Source organism: Buteo buteo, chromosome Z (assembly GCF_964188355.1).
Source record: "Buteo buteo chromosome Z, bButBut1.hap1.1, whole genome shotgun sequence".
Classification (NCBI taxonomy): domain Eukaryota; kingdom Metazoa; phylum Chordata; class Aves; order Accipitriformes; family Accipitridae; genus Buteo; species Buteo buteo.
Window position 1 is genome coordinate 18,038 of NC_134204.1, and position 22,989 is coordinate 41,026.

Genomic DNA, 22,989 nt, shown 5'->3' on the forward strand with positions numbered 1-22,989 from the left:
AGAGGGAGACCAGGCAGAGACAGCCCACGCGAGCCTGAGGCTGCTGCAGTCAACGGCATCCCCGGGGACGAACGGACAACCGCACTCACAGCGTGGCCTCTGGGAGAGGGAAAGAGGCAGCAGTGACCGTTATTACTGTAGCTCGACCCTGGCCGGAGCCCCTCCTTCCGCAGGGGCTTCCGCAGACGCCGCTCGTTCCCCGCGCCGCTGCTAACGGCACCCACGTTCAGGGAGACTCGAGAACATCGGAGGGCCAGCTTGCTGCCCTCACGACAGGGCTCGGGGGCTGCCTGCGGCTACAGCACAGGCTTCAGGGGAGGGGCTGGAGCTGGGGGCAGCCGCACGGGCCGAGCGGGGCCGGGGGAAGGCGCCGGGGGAGCTCCGGCGACTCGGGGAAGCGCCCGCCGGCCGCGCCTGGGGGGTGCCCGCCTCCGTCCCCTCTTCCCTTCTATCGGCTCTCGGGGAATTGCCCGGCGCTGCCCTGGCCCGGCTCGCCTCCGGCGGACCGGGAGCCTGCCGCGGCGGCCGCTTCGCAGCTTCCCGTCCCGCCAGCGCCCGGCGGCCAGCGGGCAGGAGGCACCCCCCCGCCCCCGCCCCCGCCGGAGGGGATCGCTCGCCTCACCCGCGGTCCCGGCGCTCGCCCGCTGCCGCCCAGACCCGCGCCCTGCGCGCCACCACGCTGCTCGCGGACACCGCGCATGCGCCGGAGGGGCCGCAGCCGACGAGCGAACGCCGGGCTGCCCCACGCGCAGGACGGCGCATGCGCCCGGGACGCGCGTCCGCACGGCTGGTCGGGGAGCAGGTGCAGCGGGAAGCCCGCGGAAAACCACACGAAACCGGCAACGCTCCTGCGTCTGACCTGGTCGGACTCCGGGGGCCGCGGCGGCAGCAAGGACTACGCCGCGCCCGAGAGCCACGCTGCCGCCCGGCCGCCGAGACCGCGAAAACTACAGCTCCCCGCATGCCCCGGGAGGCAGCCTGCCCTGCTGCCTGACCCCGACGGGACGCCGCTTCCGTTTCCGCCCACCCCCACGCCGGCGCAGCCGCAGTTCCCGCCGAGCCCCCAGCGCCGCTCCGGGCAGCTCCGGCGCGCTTTCGCCGCCCGGCTCCGGCACGGCGCGGCGCGGCACCCCCCCGCCCGGCTCCGGCTCCGGGCAGCGGCCGCCGCCGCTCCGTGCGTCCCACACGGACCCCGCCGTCCTCCTCGGGGCTTTCCCCGGAACCCACCGGCCGGCTGCGCAGCCCCGCCACGGGGCCCGGTGAGCACCCCCTCCCGCGCGCGCACGTGGTCCCAGCCGCCCTGCGCCCCCCCCCCCCCGCGCGCACTTGCTCCCAGCCGCCCTGTGAGCCCACCCCCCCCCCGCGCGCACTTGCTCCCAGCCCCCCTGTGAGCCCCCCCCCCGCGCGCACTTGCTCCCAGCCCCCCTGTGAGCCCACCCCCCCCCGCGCGCACTTGCTCCCAGCCCCCCTGTGAGCCCCCCCCCCGCGCGCACTTCCTCCCAGCCCCCCCGCGCGCACTTGCTCCCAGCCGCCCTGTGAGCCCACCCCCCCCCGCGCGCACTTGCTCCCAGCCGCCCTGTGAGCCCACCCCCCCCCCGCGTGCACGTGGTCCCAGCCGCCCTGCGGCCCCCCCCCTCGCGCGCACTTGCTCCCAGCCCCCCTGTGAGCCCCCCCCGCGCGCACTTGCTCCCAGCCGCCCTGTGAGCCCACCCCCCCCCCGCGCGCACTTGCTCCCAGCCGCCCTGTGAGCCCACCCCCCCCCCCGCGCGCACTTGCTCCCAGCCCCCCTGTGAGCCCCCCTCCCGCGCGCACTTGCTCCCAGCCCCCCTGTGAGCCCCCCCCCCGCGCGCACTTGCTCCCAGCCCCCCTGTGAGCCCACCCCCGCGCGCACTTGCTCCCAGCCGCCCTGCGCCCCCCCCGCGCGCACTTGCTCCCAGCACCCCTGTGAGCCCCCCCCCCCGCGCGCACGTGGTCCCAGCCGCCCTGTGAGCCCCCAGGGCTCCCCCCCGGCCTCTGCACCGGCGGCCCCCACCTCCCCCGGGACACCCCCGCCTCCGACGGTCGCCGTCCGAGGGGCGCCCGGCCCCGCTCACCTTCTCCCGAGGGGCAGCCGCAGCCCGGCCACCGCTCCGCTCCTGCCTCGGCTCCCACCGGCCCCTCCCCCGGCAGCCCCCCCTTTCCAGGGAGGGGCCGGCCCCAGCAGCCTCACTGCCCGCACCTGCGGCTCCTCCAGCCCCGGCCCGCAGCTGGGGGACCGAAACCCGGAACAAAACTCCTCAACACCCCTGGGAAGTTAAGCAGCAGGCACTTCCTTGATTGAATGAAAGATGTCAAGAGTCATCTCATTTGGAAGGGGTGTTAACTGGGGTCAAAATACAGATTTTAATACCCATCTTATTTTAGTTCTAAGACTTGGCGATTGCCAGGTATCATCTTTTCGATTTACCCGGGTCCACCAGCGAGGCCACAAGGGAGATTTCTTCCAGAGAGAGGAGAGAGTTATTAAGGCTGAAGTCCACGATTTGCCTTTCTCCTTCATGAAAAGGTGAGTGGATCATATATCATCACTAGTCACCCAAACAGTTAACCCTGAACTTTTCACCTGTCCTTTAATACAGTCAACTCCAAGCTAAATGTTTTCCGTTATTAAGAGGGGACCAAAGATCATGTAAAATATTATTATACTTTCTACAAACACATCCCCATCCGAGAGCTTTAGCTACTAGAGAAAGTCGTTGGAGTTTGGGGTCAGAGGAGCTGCAAGTATAAACCTTCATTCAGCTCTGTTTAGGATGTGTGATTTTTCTCTGGTTGTCTAAACCAGTCTGAATTTCCATAGATGGTCCTGACTCTGGGTGGATGGCTCTAACAAGGATCCTGGAACTCCAGGAAATTCTAAACATCGTTTTATATTTTAAATATGATCCCAAGTTCCTTCCTGCACTTGTCTCTACGGTTTTGGCAACTGACAGCCCCAACGGGTGCCTGTACAAGTTTCTCCCGACGGGCGAGTAAATTAATTCTTTTGTCCATGAGGTGGATGGTTTGGTAATGTTATAATTCACAACGCTCTAATTCCTTCTTTCAAATTTAAAAAAAATAATTGCCTTTTAAATCCATCCCATTTAATTTGCTAAAATGATTCTCATTGTTCTGCATCTTTTCTCAAGTTTTGGTTAAATTCAATGTCAGTATTCTCCACGGAACTAGATTTTCATCTGACTTTGGAATCGAAAGGCAGGCTGTTACTGAGGTTCAATTTTGTGTCTTTACAAAACTTTGAATCAGTTACAAAACTAGATTTTTGTTTTTTTAAACCAAATTACAAAAACGGTTAATATCAAGATTAACACAGCTCAAACAATAATTGTTTCATTTTGTTTATCTCATGTTTGGAACCCCTCAAAAAAAAAATACATACACCCTGTAAACACACAAAAAGATTATTGCCCTCGACAATATTCCTAATAGCAACCCCAATATTATAAACTTTACACAACTGTTTTCCCAAATAGATAATGTGAAACTTACTTATAGATTTTCAGTTTTAAAGGGCCAGTTTCTTTAGACTTCCAATTTCCTGTTGGTGCTTTCTTTATTCTTGAATAATGAAGTCAAGGTTCTTCTCCCAGACCTTTACCGCTATAAGGGTTGTTAAAATGACTCGATACGGTCCTTTCCACTTCTCCGTGATTTTATATATATTCAATCTAATCTCCTGGTCGGAAGGGATGCGCTGCTACGTCCAATTCTAAGGGTCCAGCTGTGGAGACATACTGACAAAGTTCCTGAAAAGAATTGCTTAAAGAAATCATAACACCTTTTAAAAACCTATCTCCAAAGGCACTCAAGATGCTCAGAACATAGGACTCTTGATATGGTCTTTCATACAACATTTCATAATGACTTAAATTTTCTTTCTCTTCTGGCTGTACTCTGATTCTTAATAGAGCCACGGGTAATGCTTTAACCCATGTGAGGAGTGAGGTTTCCTGACAAATTTTACTCGACTGTTGCTTAAGGGTATAGTTCATTCTCCCTCTCTCTCTTTTTTTTTTTTTTTTCCCCACTTGCTTGTGGTCTATGTGGGGTGTGATAGTCTCATACTATAGATAATACTTTGCTCAGCTTGTCTCATAATCTTTGCTATAAAATGAGGGCCATTGTCAGATGACATTCTTACAGGCACCCCACATTTTGGTATTATCTCTTTGAGCAAGACTTTGAGTACTTCCCTTGCTTTGTTGGTGCGACAAGGGAAAGCCTCGGGCCACCCAGTAAAGATATCAACTAAAACTAGGATAGATCCTTCTTTTCAAGGCAATTCTATAAAGTCAATTTGCTAATATTCTCCTAAAAAATTTCCTTATTTCATAATCCCAAAGATGATCTTATTACTGATTGGGGGACATTTTTATATATAAATTTCACATCCGCTTCTAATTGTTTAAACAATCTTTGTCGTATTTCACTTTCTGTTCCCCGATATACTTTGTGATGTTCAGCTCGGGCAATTTCTCTTATTATTGTGGGTGGGACTATTATTTGACCTGTCGGTGTTACAGCCTAGCCTGTTTCATTTTGTTAGCCTGCAATCTAATAATTAATTCTTCATCTTTTTCGTTATAATTTGGAGTTTCTTTAGGCAATTTTATACTTTTCTCTGGAACTAGTGCTAGGATGCCTTTTTCCGCAGCCTCTTTAGCAGCTTTATCGGCCAGTCGGTTACCTGCGTTCGGACCGGTCTTACGTAACTGATGTGCTTTACAGTGCATTATCGTGACTGCTGTTGGTTTTTGAATGGTTTCTAACAATTTCAGTATTTGTTCTGCGTGCTGAATGGTGGTTCCTTGCGCAGATAACGGTCCTCTTTCTCTCCGTATCGCTCCATGCGCACGTGCTACTCCAAAAGCATACTTTGAGTCTGTCCAAGTGTTGACTCGCTTTCCTTGACTTAGTTCCAGAGCTCGAATGAGAGCTATCAATTCAGCCTTTTGGGCAGATATCGTCGAAGGCAAAGTTGGCAACACAATTACCTCCTCAGTAGTTATTGTCTATCTTGATAAACGTTTTCCTTCACAGATGGAACCGCTTCCGTCGGCATGTAGTTCCCAATCTGTTTCTTCTAGCGGCACATCTCAGAGATCCAGTCAGCTGGAGTAAACTCTTTCGATTGTCTGCAAGCAGTCACGTTCCAGTTCTCCTCCTTTAACTTGGTCAGTTGTTGAAAACGCAACAGGGTTAGCGGTGGTAGTAGTGTTTAGGTAAACATCATCTTGTTCCAGCAACACCACTTGGTATTTCAGCATCCTGCTAGGGGATACCCAATGCCCCCCTTTCTGTTTTAGCACAACAGTCATCATATGGGAAACGTACAGTAATCCTTTGTCCTCTAATCCTTTGTCCTCAGGTGAACTTACGAGCTTCCTGGATCAGTAGCACAGTTGCAGCGACGGCTCTCGGACGACCAGAGCATCCCAGACTCACATTACCTAATCGCTTCGAGAAGTAGGCCACAGCTCGCCCACTTGGCCCTACATATTGGGCCAGGATACCCAGAGCTATACCTCTTCTTTCACGAGCAAAAAGTTCAAGTGTCTTCTTTGTGAGATCTGGCAGGCCTAGGGCTGGCACCCCTATTACAGCCTGTTTCAGTTCTTGGAAAGTAGCTTTCTCGGCATCGGTCCAATCCGTTGTTTGAGGTTTTGAGCTGCTCCTATAAAGGTCGGGCCAGCAAGCCACAATTTATCATCTACAGGTGACACCACTCGACCATTCCCGGAAACGCTCGTCATTAATTTTTTTCGTCTTAGGTTCGGGGAGACGACAAATTGCCTCTTTTCTCTCAGTTCCCCATTGTCTCTGTCCTTTTAGGATTTTAAAACTCATTTACATAAGTTTCTTCTTTCTGGGTTATTTGGGGTTTTTTTCTTTTGACACTCGATATCCACTGATTCCCCAAAAGTTCAAAAAGTTAATAGTTAACTTTGTGCATTGTTCTTCCGTCTCAGCTACAATTAACAGATCATCCATATATTTCGGCAAGATTTCTTGATTATTTTCTTTCTTCCAAATCTCTAATTCTCGTGCCAATTGATTTCCAAAAATGGTAAGACTATTCTTAAAGCCTTGAGGCAAGACTGTCCACGTATATTGTGTTTTTCTCCCAGTCTCAGGATTTTCCCATTCCAAAGCAAAAACCTCTTGACTACCGGGATCCAAGGGAATACGGAAAAAAGCATCTTTTCGGTCTAACACTGTGAACCATTCTTGTTTCTCCGTTAGGGTTGCTAACAAAGTATAAGGATTTGCTAGTACCGGATGAATATCTTGTACTATTTGATTTATTGCTCTGAGGAGGTCTTGAACTAATCTACCATCTTTTTCATTAGCCTTTTAACAGGCAAGATCGGGGTGTTATATCTGGATTCACATTCTGTTAACAATTTGTATCTTAAAAACGTTTGTATTACCATTACTAACCCTTTCCGACTTTCCGGTCTTAGGGGGTATTGTTTAATTCTTACCGGATTCGATCCTGGCTTTAAATCAACTCTCACAGGTTCTGCTTTTTGGATTTACCGGGAACTTCCCAGTCCAGACGATTGGAATTACAGCATTAGACTTTGACTGGTATAATCTTCTGCTTTCGCTAACCATCCTGTTAACAACAAAGCCACTGCTTCGATACGTTTAGTTTCGTTTCTGGAATTGAAGTTTTAATCTCTCCATTTTTTAATTTAACTTCTGCCTCTAAGTTCTCAAATAGATCTCTCCTTAACAGGGTTTTAGGAGAATCTGGCACATACAAAAACTGCTGAGTGACCCATTGCTTTCCTAATTTCATTGTTAAAGATTTAAAGAAGGGTCTAGTTTCTCGTTCACTTGTTGCACCGACACGACCAATTTCTTCAAAACTTAACTCTCCCTCTAAGGTATTTAAAACTGAAAAGGTGACTCTAGTGTCAATTCAAATTCAGTTTTCTGTTCTCCCGGTTTAGCTGTAACCAGAGGTTCTGCTGGGAGACTCCCCTCCGGTCCCCGTCAGATACGTTCACTTAAAAAGAACAAATCTACCTATGGCACTTTATTCCATTTACTCTCTCTCCTACAAAACAACAGTAATTGCAATATAGTATTGTAACTCAAAGTTCTGTTTGTTTACCATTTTTCCTGCAATTCACCCCAATGTGCCAATAAATGTCCCAACGGTGATGGTTTTGGTAACTTTTCATCAGCGGTTCTATTTCCTGCACTCTTATTCTTAAACAATTTTGCTAATGCCTTTATACTTCTATACATTCAAATACCAAATACCAAACAAATGCAAATGACAGTTGTCCCAAATAATACACAAAGTCCAACCCAGCAATAGCTTTCGCTTATGACTTACGGGCAGACGCCTAGGCTTCCACTGCAGACGGGGACCCTCCAAGCCCCAACCCTGCGAAGCTTTCGCCGCGCCTCACGGGCAGGCTTTCCAAACAAATTCCAAAGAAGCGGCGCCTTACCTTTTTTTCCAGGGAACGCTGCGAGGAGCTTTGCGAGTCGAGGGTGACGGTTCTCCCCGAGAATACCTCGGTGCCGTCCGGAGTTCGATCGACACTCGATCTCGTCCAGTCTCACTCGCAAGGTCCCATCTGGGTCGCCAAAACCGTTCCCGAAATCCGGAATAAAACTCCTTAACACCAACCTGAAGTTAAGAAGCGGGCACTTTGTTTATCGCAGCGCTGGGGACGCGGGGGATCGCTCCTCCAAAGGCGTGTCCCGCTTAGTATCAAAATCCATCAGTTTTTGCAGACTTTTCCTGTCAGGTCATTGTTACCTAAGCTCCTTCCGTAAAAATGCATACTATGCTCGTTCTTAAATTTAACCTTTATAATGATCGGTCCTTTGATTATATAACCTTATCAATATTCTTATTTAAAAACAATCATTGGTCAGTTACACTTAGCTCTGCTGACTGGCATCTTCGATCCTCAAATCGAGATGGGAAGGGTAAGGGGGTTTCCAAGCAGCAAACTGGCGTCCACGACGGTTTCCTTAGTTTCCTGAAACAGAAGGTAGGAGAACCAGTAACTTCCTGGTGAGGTTTCTAGGGTTAGCTCTTTCAAACTTTAACAATATTAAGGTTCCTAGAGTCACGCGTAACACAGCTCCTCCTAAAGTTTCTATGGCTACGTTTCAAACTTAACGATCCTATACGTTATGCTTCACAATTTTACTTCTTAATCAAACCTAACTCTTCTATGTGATTAAATTTTGATTTCTTTACCGGAATATTTGCAACAGCTGGAGCCCAGCAGGAACAGGGGGGACACGGCCCGACCCCCCCAGCGCCTCACCTCCTCCTCCCCTGGGCTCCCTCACGGCCCCTCCACTCGTGCAAAGGGAGCGCAAACGCAGCCCGGAGGGCAAAGGGGACGGGCGGCCAGCGTTTATTCAGTCAGTCGCGTGCCTATCGAGTCCTGCCAGCGAGTCTGCTCCGGGGCTCGGGGCGCCCCCCGGCGCTCCCTCTGCCCCTCGGACACCTCTGGTAGCCTATTTCCATACATTCTGTATGGCACGTCTAAATATTGGGATGGTTTTAATATTTTGTACCAGCTGTGGAAACTGGTTTGCTGCTAGGTGACTGCAAAAGTGAGATTTGGTAAATAATTATTAGAAATCTTATACTAACACTACGATTGAAACAATAGACAAAAGTATAGCCAAGCAATTAACTAGCAGAGGTAGGTACTCCTAAGTTTTGCAGTTCTTTGCTCTTATGACTAGATGTTCCTGTACGCTGGATGAGAACAATGCTGAAACTGACCATGCGTGATTGAACCTGCGTTAAGCTTCAAGATCAAAGAACAAGGACAAGAATAAAGACTTCGAGGACAGCCAGCAAGAACTTCAGATGGGTCGGTGGCTGCAAAAGCAGCCCTTCGTCTCAAATGGATCCTTCATTGCACGTGATCGGACGTAGGCAGTACTCTGATAATCGGTTGCCGTCGTTTTTATGTATATGTATACTAATCTGATTAACATGCAATTAGTTATTCTGTATAACCTGTTTGTGCTAAAGCTGTGGCATGCACGCTAGGTGGAACTATCCCCCGTGCATCCAGCGCTGCAATGAAGAATGCCTGCTTTCTAAAACTCCAAAACGAGTCTTAGGGAGTTTCTTCGACCGGCTTTTCAGTATCAGGGGTACAAGGGAGGAAAGGAGAAAAAAAAAAAAAAGGCAGCGGTGCGGGAAAGAGAGGGGACCAGGGGAAGGGGGAGGGAGGGACCAGAACGCGGAAGAGGGGAGACAGGGCCCCGAGGGCCCGGGGCTCACCGCAGCTCTTGGCACTGCCAGGAGAATTTGCCAGTTCAGACGCTTCTTTCTGCTCCTCTCCCGCTCCCCCCCTCTTCTGTAACTCCGGCGGCGCGGCCGTCCTCCCCCTAGGAGAACACGCGTCTCATAGGTCTTGCAAGACCTCCTAGGCACGGAGCCTCGCTCGCTCGCACGCTACGTGGCCGTACCGCACCGTCGGTGCTGCATCCGGACCCTGCGGTGCACCTCGGCGGTCTGACCTGCTGCGGACTACGAAGAGGGATCCTTCCACACGCGGAGAGGCAGGCTCTCTCTTGCCTGCAGCGGGAGGCAGCTGCCGGCCGGCCAGCCTTCCATTTCTTCTTCTCTACCTTTCTGTGGCCTCTCCAGCTTCAGCCGCAGCAGCTCCTGCCCGCAGCGGGTAAGCGCCCCGCCTGTCCCTTTGCGCTCCCGCGCCGCGAGGAGAGGGAGGCCGGGCAGAGACAGCCCGTGCGAGCTTTCCTTGCCGGCGGCGTTTCCTTACCGGGAGGAAGCAACGAGCGCGGCGGCACCTCCCGCCGGTGCCGCATTGCCGTTACCGTCGGACGGCACGTGCAGGACCGGGGCAGCCCCGCGCACTCGCAGCCTCCGAGCTGCAGTACCGAACATTGGTCGCGGGGTGGCAGCGGCGAGCGCTTGGCACAACGCGCCAGCGCGCATGGGCGGCACCCCAGCTGCAGTACCGAAGTCTGTTCAACAGGCGGCGGAAGAGAGCGCTGGCGAAACGCGCCGCCACCGCGCATGCGCGGCTCCGCGCTGCTGTACCGCGTTTCGGTTGCTAGGCAACAGCAGGAGGGCGGCAAAAGGCGCCACCGCGCATGCGCGGCTCCCGACAGCCAGGGCCCCGTTTTGGTTGCCAGGCAACAGCAGGAGCGCCGTCAACCGCGCCGCCGCGCATGCGCGGTTGCCGAGGCACCGTGTCGTGCTTTCGTTGCCTGGCAACAGCGGCGAGCGCCGTAAAAGCCGCAGCGCGCATGCGCCCTTGCCGAGCTGCCGTAACGCGTTTCGGTTGCTAGGCAACAGGAGCGGGCCGTAAACCGCGCCGCCGCGCATGCGCGATAGCGAGGCGTCGTGTCGCGCTCCGGTTGCCAGGCAACAGGGGCCAGCACCGTAAAAGCCGAACCGCGCATGCGCGGTTGCCGAGCAGCCGTAAAGCGCTCCGGTTGCTAGGCAACAGCAGGCGCGCCGTAAACCGCGCCGCCGCGCATGCGCGGTTGCCGAGGCGTCGCGTCGCGTCTTGGTTGCCAGGCAACAGCGGCGAGCGCCGTAAAAGCCGCAGCGCGCATGCGCCCTTGCCGAGCTGCCGTAACGCGTTTCGGCTGCTAGGCAACAGGAGCGGGTCGTAAACCGCGCCGCCGCGCATGCGCGATTGCCGAGGCGCCGTGTCGTGCTTTCGTTGCCTGGCAACAGCGGCGAGCGCCGTAAAAGGCGCAACGCGCATGCGCGGTTGCCGAGCTGCCGTAACGCGTTTCGGTTGCTAGGCAACAGGAGCGGGCCGTAAACCGCGCCGCCGCGCATGCGCGATAGCGAGGCGTCGTGTCGCGCTTCGGTTGCCAGGCAACAGGGGCCAGCACCGTAAAAGCCGAATAGCGCATGCGCGGCTGCCGAGCAGCCGTAAAGCGCTTCGGTTGCTAGGCAACAGCAGGCGCGCCGTAAACCGCGCCGCCGCGCATGCGCGGTTGCTGAGGCGTCGCGTCGCGTCTTGGTTGCCAGGCAACAGCGGCGAGCGCTGTAAAACCGCAGCGCGCATGCGCTCTTGCCGAGCTGCCGTAACGTGTTTCGGTTGCTAGGCAACAGGAGCGGGTCGTAAACCGCGCCGCCGCGCATGCGCGATTGCCGAGGCGCCGTGTCGTGCTTTCGTTGCCTGGCAACAGCGGCGAGCGCCGTAAAAGGCGCAACGCGCATGCGCGGTTGCCGAGCTGCCGTAACGCGTTTCGGTTGCTAGGCAACAGGAGCGGGCCGTAAACCGCGCCGCCGCGCATGCGCGATAGCGAGGCGTCGTGTCGCGCTTCGGTTGCCAGGCAACAGGGGCCAGCACCGTAAAAGCCGAATAGCGCATGCGCGGCTGCCGAGCAGCCGTAAAGCGCTTCGGTTGCTAGGCAACAGCAGGCGCGCCGTAAACCGCGCCGCCGCGCATGCGCGGTTGCTGAGGCGTCGCGTCGCGTCTTGGTTGCCAGGCAACAGCGGCGAGCGCTGTAAAACCGCAGCGCGCATGCGCTCTTGCCGAGCTGCCGTAACGTGTTTCGGTTGCTAGGCAACAGGAGCGGGTCGTAAACCGCGCCGCCGCGCATGCGCGATTGCCGAGGCGTCATGTCGCGGCTCGCTGCCAGGCAACAGGGGCCAGCACCGTAAAAGTCGAACCACGCATGCGCGGTTGCCGAGCAGCCGTAAAGCCCCTGCACCGCCCGGCAACAGCTGGACACCCCCCCCCCCCCCCAACCGACGCACGCCACCGCGCATGCGCCCCTCCCCAACGCCACTTCCCACCTTCGGTCACCGGACAGCAGCATCCGCATCCCCGTAACGATCCTCTTCGGAGCATCAGCTGGATGAGGGACGACTGACAGCTCAGACCAGTAGAGACCAGACACAGGCGGCAACTACTTACTGGGGGCACAGGGCTTACGTTGCCCTGCCCTTTCCCCACTCGCAGCCCGGGCAGTCATCTTCAGCGCCTCCGTTCCAAAAAGCACCCGAGTGGCTGGAGCGTTTACAGCAGTCAAGTGCAAAGAACAGACCATTCGGGTGGTCGCTTCTGCCCCTGCCCTCCCCACCCCATTATCTAGAGAGGAGAAGCAGCACAGGGAACCTGCAAATGGGGGGGGAAGGGGGGGGGGGTGTCCCCTGGAGCAAGCCCCAGGGACTGCTGTATCCCTCTGCATGTGGCATCAGGGTTGCGGGAGTGACAGCAGCCAGCCAACAGATGCTGGCGAGAGATTTAAAAAAAAAATAACGCCTGGTTCCGGTGACAGCCTGAAGGCAGGCCACAAGAGACCCAAAGCTGCTCTGTGCCAGAGGGGCAGCTCTGTCCAGCAGGAAACGCCGCGTCCCAGCGCACCAGATGCCCACCTGCAAGCGAGCGATACCCTGGCGACCCTGGGGCTCGGTTGGGGTGGGCGCACCTTTCCTCACCTCTGAGCCATCAGAACTCTGCTCTCCCAATCCTGCACGCACGCAAGGCTTCTTGTGCGGGGCTCGTCTCTTATCGAAGAGACGCTGCACGGTGTTACTTACCGCCCCGCCCTCCGGCGTGCAAAGGAATCAGCCGTGAAGCAGGGATAGCAAAGAGGCCTGTCGGGATATTAGTAGTCCTCAGCAGATGACCATAGAGCCCTCGAGGTTCCATCTTTGCTCCCTACAGGAGCGCGGCTCCGCACTCCTTGCCGCTCCCGCCGGCAAGCGACAATTGCCCTTTGCTGCCTGCAACAGGCAGTACCTGCACAGCCCCAGTACTGCCGCTTACAGAGCGAGAGGCGCTCGCTAGAAAGCGGCAATGAAGAACAAGGACGGCCCGTCAAGATGGCAGGAGGAACATAGAGAGCCTCCAGCATTAGCCAGGCAGGGCTTGCAACTCACCTCGTGTCGTGGTTTAACGCCAGCCAGCAACAAAGCCCCACGCGACCGCTCACTCACTCCCCCGCCCCCAGTGGGACAGGGCGACAATCGGAAGGGCGAAAGTGAGAAAACTTGTGGCTTGAAACGAAAACAGTTTAATCATTTAAAAGAAACAACAACAACTTGTAAGGAAAAGAAGAAGAAAAAATGACAGAAAATGGGGTGCAGGCAGCATGCCAGGGGTCTGGAGCCTGACGGATGATGGGGGAGTGTGGGGTGTGCAATGAGGAGGGAAAGGAAGCGGGGGGGGCAGGAGATAGAAGAGCAGGGGATGCGGGGGGAAACAACTCGCGTGGGTTAAAAACTCACATGGGTGAAGGGGGCGGGCTGGAGCAGCAGGGTGAGGGTACAGAGGTGCATGGGGGGACACGGGGGGGGATGACCTACCCCAGGGAGTCCACCCAGGATGATCCACAGCAGGTAACTCACCTGGGATAACCCGCAACAGAGCATCCACACCAGATCATCCACGCTGGGAGGACCCCTAGCAACGCCCCTCAAACTGCTTGTGCTTCACCTCCAATCTTCCCCAAACTGGGGAGTTTTTTGCTTTTTCAAAATACTCAGTTTGGGGTGTGTTTCAGTGCTTTTCCACAACATAAAAAGGGGTGATCTTTCGGTTGTGGGTTTGTGCATGAAAATGGGGTGGGTTTTTTGCTTTCCAGCTGCACCAATCCAGGCGGATTTGGCTTTCCCAGGAGTCCCAAAGTCGTTTGTTTTTTCCCGTTGCAGACCCAGAATCAGGGGGTTTGGGGTTGTCCTGGTTTCGGCTGGAATAAAGTTCATTTTCTTCCGACTAGCTGGTACAGGGCCATTTTGGATTTAGGGCAAGAATAACGTTGACAACACCCCGATGCTGTAGTTGTTGCTAAGCAGTGTTTATACTAAGTCAAGGACCTTCCAGTTTCTCATACTGCCCTGCCAGCAGAGGCTGGGGGCGCACAAGAAGAGTCGCTGAGCTAAAGCAGGATTCCAGGTAAACAGGTCAGCTCGAAATACACCGCCTCCTTTAAAAGTTAAGAGCGACTGGAACACTTAAAATCAGTATTTAGGCTAATCGATACCATTTTGAACACCTTCTTAGCATACAAGTAAACACTCTCGCCGGTGTTGGAAAACATCTCCTCCCTTCCTTACAGCACCGCTGCAGGGAGATAACCCTGGGAGGCTGCGGGACGAGGTCGTACGCAATCAGAATCTACGCTTACGGATCCACCACAACAGCTACAGCCCTTGTGCTGCTGCTGCTGCTTTGCATCTCGCTCGTTTGGTGAATAAAGCTGAAAGTGAAGTGGAAAACTCCAAAGACCAAAAGGAAAAATAAAGAATAACTCTCAATAATTCACTTTACACTAAAAAGGCGTGCCCATGCTTATATACGTCCAATAAAAATACTTATACTGTAAAAGTATTTGATTTTCCTTTTCCATTACCTTAACTTGCACAGCTCTGAATTCATACCATTAAATTATCTCTCTCCAAAGTACACAGTTATAATGGGACTAGGGGTTTTTGTGCGTGTTACAGAACGCGGAGGGACACCTGGCCAGCTGAGCTGCCCAAGAGAGGTGCTACTGAACCGCCAGGGAAACGCACCATTGAAAGCCAGACAGAAAGAAAGTACTTCAGAGCACTCCGTCAAAACATCAGGAAAAAAAACCCATAACATTCAGTTGCCTCTCTTTTTAAACGTTTAGAAAAATACCTAAATTGCTTACATACACCTAATAAATCATTTACTACAGCTATTTGGCAGTTGCAGTTTAAACAATGCAAGTCAATTTGTAAAATCCCCAGTGCTGCAATACCTCAGACCACCAAAAAGGACTGGCGGGTTTCCTAAAGCTTTTGGCAGTACTGAAGCATGCAGAGCAACACATTTTCATGTTATCTCGACTGTTACAACTGAGAAACCAAAGACCAGTGATGCCATCAACTTTAGGAAGATGGGCTGTGCTTGGGTCTTTGGAAGGAAACTGACTTTTTTTTTTTTTTTCTTTTTTTAAAAGAGAGTGAAAAGTCTCGTTACTGATGACTTCTACTGTCAAGTCGATCACCTCTGAAGATCCACTCTGATGGGAAGTTCCTAAAACAAAATTTCTTTGAGAGAGAAAGACTTCCATTTTGGAAAATCTCTTTCCAACTGAAGTCAAAATTACACACTGTAGGTTAAAGGACAAAATACATTACTGAAGCAGTAACTCATCAAAAACACCTCAGGACTCACTGTCACTAGTTACAAGGCTGCTAACGCTTCCTGGGAAAGCCTGGAAAACACACAGATGCGACGCCCGTTTTGTCCTGTTTTGTCCACGTCTCTTCTTTGACCTTGATTGCTTTAGTACAGATGCTAATTATCTCCGTAACGTTTTTGACTACTACTGTAAGATATTTAAAAAAAAATCATTGACTGTAAAAGCATAAAGCTTTTATCATGAAAACAAAGTCTGTTTCTTCTGAACAGCTGAACTCCTACGAACAGTTCCTTCCCTCTTTTAGGACAAAATTATTTTCACAGTATCATTTACTAGCAAGCACACAGCAACAGAAGATTATGCTTTCAGGAAGAGAAAATAAACTGAGGGAAGTAAACTTTGTATAGGTGTAACACGCTCCGGAACAGAACTTATTTTTAGTATTTCTGTTAAAATATTTCACGTAAAAAAAAGTAGAAGGAGAGTTGGCACACTCTCAACATTAAAGTCCGTACCGCAAGTACCTTTGGAAAAATGCAGACACACATTGTAGGCGTACCTTGTACTTGCAGGCCACTACGGAATCTTTCCATCTGTCTCGTACCGTCACGGCAGAAGAAAGGGCAACCACGGCAAAACGGTGCCAGCTGACATCCAGCTGAGAGAAGAAAAAAAAACATTAGCACAAAGCTGGGTAGGAACCCAAAGCTGCCCTTTTTTTTTTTTTGTGAAGGTTTGTGAAGACAGTACGACTGAGCGGAGGAAAAAGTATTTTTGCGTCATCTTCGGAACAGTTGTTGACACAGGCCACTAGAGCTTTTGCATTTTTCAGACAACCGTGCCTTTTTATTTTTTTCCTTTCTTTTTTGACTCATCGGCAACTTTACTTTCACTAGAACTCACTTTCCTAGATACATGCAGGTGACAGACATAGAGACCTACCTACATTTTCTCAAGCCTTAGTATAGCCGAGGCTTCATCACCCTATACATCCCAAGTTGAGTGTTTTTGCTAAAGAGCACAGCAACACCTCTGTCCTTGTGAACTGCCTCGTTGCAAAAAAGGAATCATTTTTTCCAGGCCGTTGCTCCGAACGGGCAAGATCTTTTAAAACTGCAGTTGTGCCACCAAACCCGCTCAGGGTCCCTCCTAGCTTTTGACCGCCCTGAGATTTAACAGGCACACGCTCCATTCCATCTTCCAACAGCAAAAATACGCTAACGCTCTCGGACCCAGAGCGCGACCCTACGGATGTCCACGCACACAGCCTGCCGTTTTGATGAGGAGCCACCCAGCATCCCTGCGAGCACAGCTGCACGCGCCAGATCGGTTTCCCCTACGCTGCGACTTACCGGCTTCGGTGAATGTAGTTTCTGACGCTTTAAACCAAAAACCGTATCTCGACGCTTCGCCACAGCAGAAACGACCCATCGCTAGAACACTACAAAAACGCAGTAACACCAATTGCAAACCCACAGCAGCAACAGCTCCAGAAATATTTAGACCAGGAACAAGGGAGAAAAATAAAACAGCTTCATCTCACGCACAGGGGAGCGGCAGGCAGAGAAAAGGGTCGGCATTCTGAGCCCTTACAGAAAACGGGCATTCTCCTTCCGTTCCTCAGCCCGTCCGTGAAGGTCTAAATACCGCAACGTCGAGAGTAGGGAACAGCAGCCCTGCCACTGGACTTGCCACTGACCCACGCTATTTATGTAGCAGGACACGTAAGCAGAGGGACGCGTTTTGCCATACACAGCCCTGAACTTCCTGAAAATTTACGTTTACCAACAAAAGCCATTTGGAACATATTGCCAAACAACATTCGGCAAGAAAGCTTTGATGCGTTTGACACACGCAAGTTTTTGGTCACTTGCTATTTGCTTCCTGTTGCTGCTGCTGTTCTTCCTTCAGAAATTCTACTTGTAGCCCAGTTATTCACTACTGGTTCAAGCATTTGCCTTCCTGGTATTACTAGCACATTCACAGAGGCAAGTAACTTAATTGCTCTTCTACAATTATCCAAACGACAATTACAGCCATGAAAGAGAAGGAGAGGTCAGGCAGCAGAAGAGCTCTGCAGGCTGGCACCAGTCAATATTGCACTCTCTAAAAACAAACAACAACAAAACAAAACCGTGACCCTGTATCCTTCTTTTTTTTCTTTTTTTTTTTCCTTCTTCTTTCAGAGCTCATCCCTGCCTCAGCATTTTGTCTTGTCAGAGCACGAAGCGCAGGTGATCCGTACCCTGACGACTTCTGCGTGTGATGAATGCCTGTTCAGAAATAGTCCAGACCTGCAAGACTGGTGTCATTTCTATGGTTTTAATCATCATAACTCACATTTTATTTACTCACTCATTTGTGAGGAAACTAATTAACTCTTAGACACTGCCTCTCCTTTTTTTTTGGGGGGGGGGGGGGGGGGTGGAAATGTATTAGAGACTGAAAAACATTACAATTCAGAGCTCCCAACCACGAGGGAGCGGTGGAGAAATCAATGAAAGCAAAGACCAACAGCAGCAACATCAACTGGAAGTTGGCTTTCATTCCGATCACGTACTTAAGCGACTCTCCTTGCAAGTCTATGCCTCGGTCCTAGGAATGACTAGTCCCTTTTTGGAAGGACAAACTTTTTCACTTAAAAGTCCTAGACTGAAGACTCTGCTGAATGGAATGGGGATTGTCCCATGGGACAACATGCTGTCAACACTCTTAATGGGGAAGGAAAAAAAAAAAAAAACCCAAATAAAAATCAAGTTTAAGTACCAGCTCCCATCACGTTTCACTCATTACATTTCTACTGGCATCTAGGTGCTCAAAAATGAACTACAGGGACACCACATATTCCTAAAAATTCAGTTATACATAAAAAAATAAAAGGCTATTTCCAACTTGCCCATAAAATCAGTATGAACAGCGAGAAGAGAAACACTCGACCCTGAAGAAGCTAACAGGCAGCTCTGAATTTACCAGACAGGAAATTTCATTCTTTCCCCTGAAACAAAAACACATCAAGGGACCAGTTCAGGAACAGGGCGCGATCTGTTAACAGCAATTCTTCCATCGTCTTTTCTGCACTAGCAGCAAATTTGCCTTCTCTGTGGGTTTAACGTGGAGCATCTGTAGTGCCCTCGAACTCACAAGTGTTTCTCTCTGCCCCCCCAGCCCGATACGTGCGATGACCTGAGCAGCAAGCGGAATTAACCAGGCAGGATTTTCTTCGTGTGACGCGGAAGGTGACACTGGGAGAAGAGGAGACAAAGAAATGAACCTGCTTGTCACACCCAGCCAACGGTGAAAAGACAGGGGAGGATTCTGCCGGAAGGGCTCTGCACCCCAGGAGCTCCCGCCGGCCGGTTTCTCTCCCCTTTGCCTGGTACCGAGGGGACAACAACACCTCGCCCGCGCCCCCTCGCGGGGGGGTCTGCCCCAGGAGAGCCGGGGGATCCCCACCTCGCTTCTGCCCACGGGAACAGACCGGGACAGACCCTCCACGCAGAGAAAGGAGCGTGGCGTGGATTGCATCCCCGACAGAAGAGGCCAGGGTCCCCACTGGCAGAAGGACAACTCACCTCCCTGCTGCTCGGAGCTGCTTGCTGCGGACAGCCCTGCCTGCGCCCGGCCGCTCTTCCGCCGTGCTGGGAGCGCAGGCCGGCCGACGGACGCTCCAGCGAAAAGACGCTCCAGCTAATCGCGCCTCCTGCTCGTTACAGCCGCAGGTGCTTTTGCCTCTGGCTAACGCACGCTCCAGACAGCGGACACCCCGCCTCGTTCCAGCTCCCGCTTGCTACAGTTCTGGCTCCTTGAAGCCCCAGCTCCGCACTGAAGCTCCGGCTGATTTCAGCTGCTTCTCCTTACAAGCTCCAGCTATGTGCAACGGTCTGGGCTTTCCATAAGGTTGTATATCAACTGCTGTCAAAACTGGAGCGTTAGGATTAAACATCAGAGTTACACGCCAAGTAAATATCCGTTAGTTTGTGCGATTAATTACTTAATAACTATTCTGAGCAGCGCAGAAAGAAGAGCTCGACTCAAAGAGGGCACGTGGGGTCTGAAAATCGCCTTTCCCCCCCCACAGACCATCGCAGATGTTGAGTTCGGCCTGCTGCGTGCCGGCCTCCCGAACTTCGGCGTCCGACACAACCAGACCCCCATCTCCGGGGAGGGTCCGTGCACTCTGCCCACCCCCCGCTTCCCCCCGCAGCCCCCAACACCCTCCCACACGCCTGCAAAACCAGCCGAGCCGGCTCCCGCTTTTGGCCCCCACACCAGCTGACTCGGGGCCCATTTGGGAGCCAAAAAACCCGGCTGCTGAGCCTGTTCTCAAGGCCCAAACACGCAGGGCCGGACCTCTGTTTCTGGGCCCAAAGCCGCGCAGCTCGGTCTGTTTCCGAGCCCCCAAATCAGCCACGCGAGCCTGTTGTCAAGCCCCAGGAACAGAAAACTTGTTCTCCATTTCTGACCCTGCAGTGCCCACGGGCGACGCCGAGCGTAGCCACCCCACAGCCCTGCACCCCCGGGGCCCCACACGTAGTTTCGGGGAGTGCTCGGGACCTGCGGAGGGCCCGGCCCCACGCCTCTGCGGGGCAGTCCCAGCACAGGCAGGGCGTCGCTTCACAATTGCTGTTTCAGGCTTTATTTCCCCGCCATCACCGGCATGGCCAGGCCCCCACCCCAAACCCCCCAGCCGAAGCACCCCCGCGGGTAGCCGGGCCCAGCCACCCGGAAAACAAGAAAACCAAAGAGGGAACAAGACAGAGACCATGGGGAAAGGCAAGGAGAAGGACACAGAAACAGAGAGAGCGCGGGAGGGATAGGGAGCAGGACAGAGAGATGGAGCAAGAAAGGAAAAAAGGACGGGAGGCAGAACCAAGGGAAAGAGAGACAAGGACGGGGAGCAGGACAAAGGGACGGAAGAGGGAAAAAAAAATAGCGACGAGCTGCAGGACAGAGATGAAGGGATTCAATAGACACAGGGAGCATGACAGAAGGACAGAGAGGAGACAGACAAAAGGGACAAAGAGCAGGCCAGCATCGGAGGGGAAAAAACCAACTGCGATGGGCAGTGGGAGAGAGATATGGAAAAAGAAAAAAATACTGAGGAACAGAAAAAAAGAAAGAAGCGACAACTAGCTGGACAGGGGGACACAGCTAGAAAGGGCGGGAGAGGGAATGGGGCAGAGAAAGACAGACAGAAAAGGTAGCGAAAGAAAGCAAGGCAGAGGGACAGCAAGGCGGGGCGGGGGGAAGGGACAGGGGTCTGGACAGAGATGGAGAAATAAGCAGCAGGGACAGAGAAAAAGAGACAGAAAGAGGGACGGGGAACATGGCAGAGAAGGAAAAATCAGGACAGCGGCAGGACGGAGATCAAAAACTGGGACGGTCCTCAGGACAGAGAGGAATACGAATACGAGCAGGGAGCGGGCCAAAGGGATACAGCGAGAAACGACGGGACAGGAAGCAAGACAGCACGACAGACAAGAACAATGACAACGAGAGAGAGAGAGAGCGCGCGCGAGAGCGCGCGTGAGAAGCACAGGGGGTTGGGGAATTTAGAAAGAGAGGTATCAGGAGCCCTGCAGAGAGAGGGAGGGTGAATAAAAAAGGGGCAGGAAGCAGCACCAAGGGTCACAGAGAGTAAGAGATGAACAGGAAGGAGGACGGGGACAGTGAGATCCAGAATGACAAAAATAAACAGCAACGGCGAGCAAGACAAAGGGATAGAGACAGAAAGTAGGAAGAAGAGAGATAGGAAGGCAGGGACACAGAGCGGCACGTACAGGTGCAGAGAGGAAAAGAACACTAGGGGAACAGGCCAGAGAAATTGGGAGGCAGGGAAAGAGGCGGATGCAGATCAGGACAAGGAGATGGAAAAGGAAAAAACAGCGACTGGCTGCAGGACAAAGACGGGGCGGGGGGGGGGCGGGGAGAGGGAGAGGGAGCAGGACAAGAACACAGAGAGAAAAAGAAAGGGGGGCAGTCGAAGGAAAGGGGGGGGGGAAGAGGGAGCAGGACAAGAGAATAGACAGGAGAGGTACAGGGAAGCAAAATAAAAATAATAAAAAACAAACACACAAAAAAACAAACGTCACAGCAGCAAGAGAAAGCGAGGGGGTCAGGAGAGGGGGAGGGAGGGAGGGACCGGGAGGCACAAGAGGAGCAACAGGGCCCCGGAGACCCAGGACTCACCACAGCTCTCGCTCTTGGAGCTGCCAGGAGACCTTGCCAGTTCAGACGCTTCTTTCTCCTTCTCTCCTCCCTTCCTCTTCTGTAACTCCAGTCGCTTGGCTCTCCTCCACATAACGGAACACGCGAGCGTCTCGCGGCTCTTACGAGATGAGGCCTCCTAGACACGTAGCCTCGCTTGCTCGCTCACTATGTGGCCGTACCGCGCTGCTGGTCATGCATACAGACCCTGGCAGCCTGACCTGCTGCGGACTACGAGGAGGGATCCTCCCACACCCAGAGAGGCAGGCTCTCTCTTGCCTGCAGCAGGAGGCAGCTGCCGGCCGGCCTTCCGTTTCTTCTTCTCTACCTTTCTGTGGCCTCTCCAGCTTCAGCAGCTCCCGTCCACAGCCAGCAAGCGCTCCGCCTGTCCCTCTGTGCTCCCGCGCTGCGAGGAGAGGGAGGCCAGGCAGAGACAGCCCACGCGAGCCTGAGGCTGCTGCAGTCAACGGCATCCCCGGGGACGAGCGGACAACCGCACTCACAGCGTGGCCTCTGGGAGAGGGAAAGAGGCAGCAGTGACCGTTATTACCGTAGCTCGACCCTGGCCGGAGCCCCTCCTTCCGCAGGGGCTTCCGCAGACGCCGCTCGTTCCCCGCGCCGCTGCTAACGGCACCCACGTTCAGGGAGACTCGAGAACATGGGAGGGCCAGCTTGCTGCCCTCACGACAGGGCTCGGGGGCTGCCTGCGGCTACAGCACAGGCTTCAGGGGAGGGGCTGGAGCTGGGGGCAGCCGCACGGGCCGAGCGGGGCCGGGGGAAGGCGCCGGGGGAGCTCCGGCGACTCGGGGAGGCGCCCGCCGGCCGCGCCTGGGGGGTGCCCGCCTCCGTCCCCTCTTCCCTTCTATCGGCTCTCGGGGAATTGCCCGGCGCTGCCCTGGCCCGGCTCGCCTCCGGCGGACCGGGAGCCTGCCGCGGCGGCCGCTTCGCAGCTTCCCGTCCCGCCAGCCCCGGGGGGCCGGCGGGCAGGAGGCACCCCCCGCCCCCGCCGGAGGGGATCGCTCGTCTCACCCGCGGTCCCGGCGCTCGCCCGCTGCCGCCGAGACCCGCGCCCTGCGCGCCACCACGCTGTTCCCGGGGACCGCGCATGCGCCGGCCGTCGACGGCGCGCCGGAGGGCTCAGAGCCGGCGCGCGAACGCCGGGCTGCAGTACCACACTTTGCCCACAAGGCGGCAGCAGCGGAGGCGGCGGCGCTGTTGCGCACCTGTGCGGTGCGGCGCTGCAGTTCCGCGGTTTGCGGAAAAAGCACACCAAAAAAAGCACTGGCAAAACTCTGGGATGGGAGGAAAGCTAAACAGGAGGCATCGTGGCATACTGTATGACAAACACTGGGCTTTGGGGCACACAGAAGGACTTAGGGGCAACCTAAAATACGAATTCAGCAGTTCAGAGTGTAATAAAACCTGGAGTTTGTTCATTGTATAAACTTCATCCTGGAGGCGGCCAGAAGGGTGGTAATAGGGTATTGATAAGTAAATTAGTGGTATAGAAAAAGGGAGGGGGATTGTAATGGTTAAGGTACTAATATGTTGACCAAGCAATAATTCTTTAAACTAATCCAATAATGTGCTGTTAGAGTTGGTTGTGTAAGGCCCATTGTAACATAACAG

General features: G+C 53.8%; 2 long non-coding RNA genes across 2 annotated transcripts; one reads left to right on the top strand and one right to left on the bottom strand.

The window, feature by feature from the left end:
- The first annotated feature begins 1,046 nt into the window (after positions 1–1,046).
- LOC142027028 (uncharacterized) lies at positions 1,047–8,876 on the top strand. Its single transcript, XR_012648984.1, has 3 exons — positions 1,047–1,259; positions 2,404–2,545; positions 7,524–8,876. It is a non-coding gene; the product is annotated as an uncharacterized LOC142027028 (long non-coding RNA).
- A 4,132-nt stretch (positions 8,877–13,008) lies between these two features.
- On the bottom strand, positions 13,009–22,465 carry LOC142026957 (uncharacterized). The gene is made up of 3 exons (XR_012648960.1): positions 22,390–22,465; positions 21,343–21,873; positions 13,009–19,074 (listed from the first exon to the last, which is right to left on the bottom strand). It is a non-coding gene; the product is annotated as an uncharacterized LOC142026957 (long non-coding RNA).
- Between the last annotated feature and the right edge of the window lie 524 nt (positions 22,466–22,989).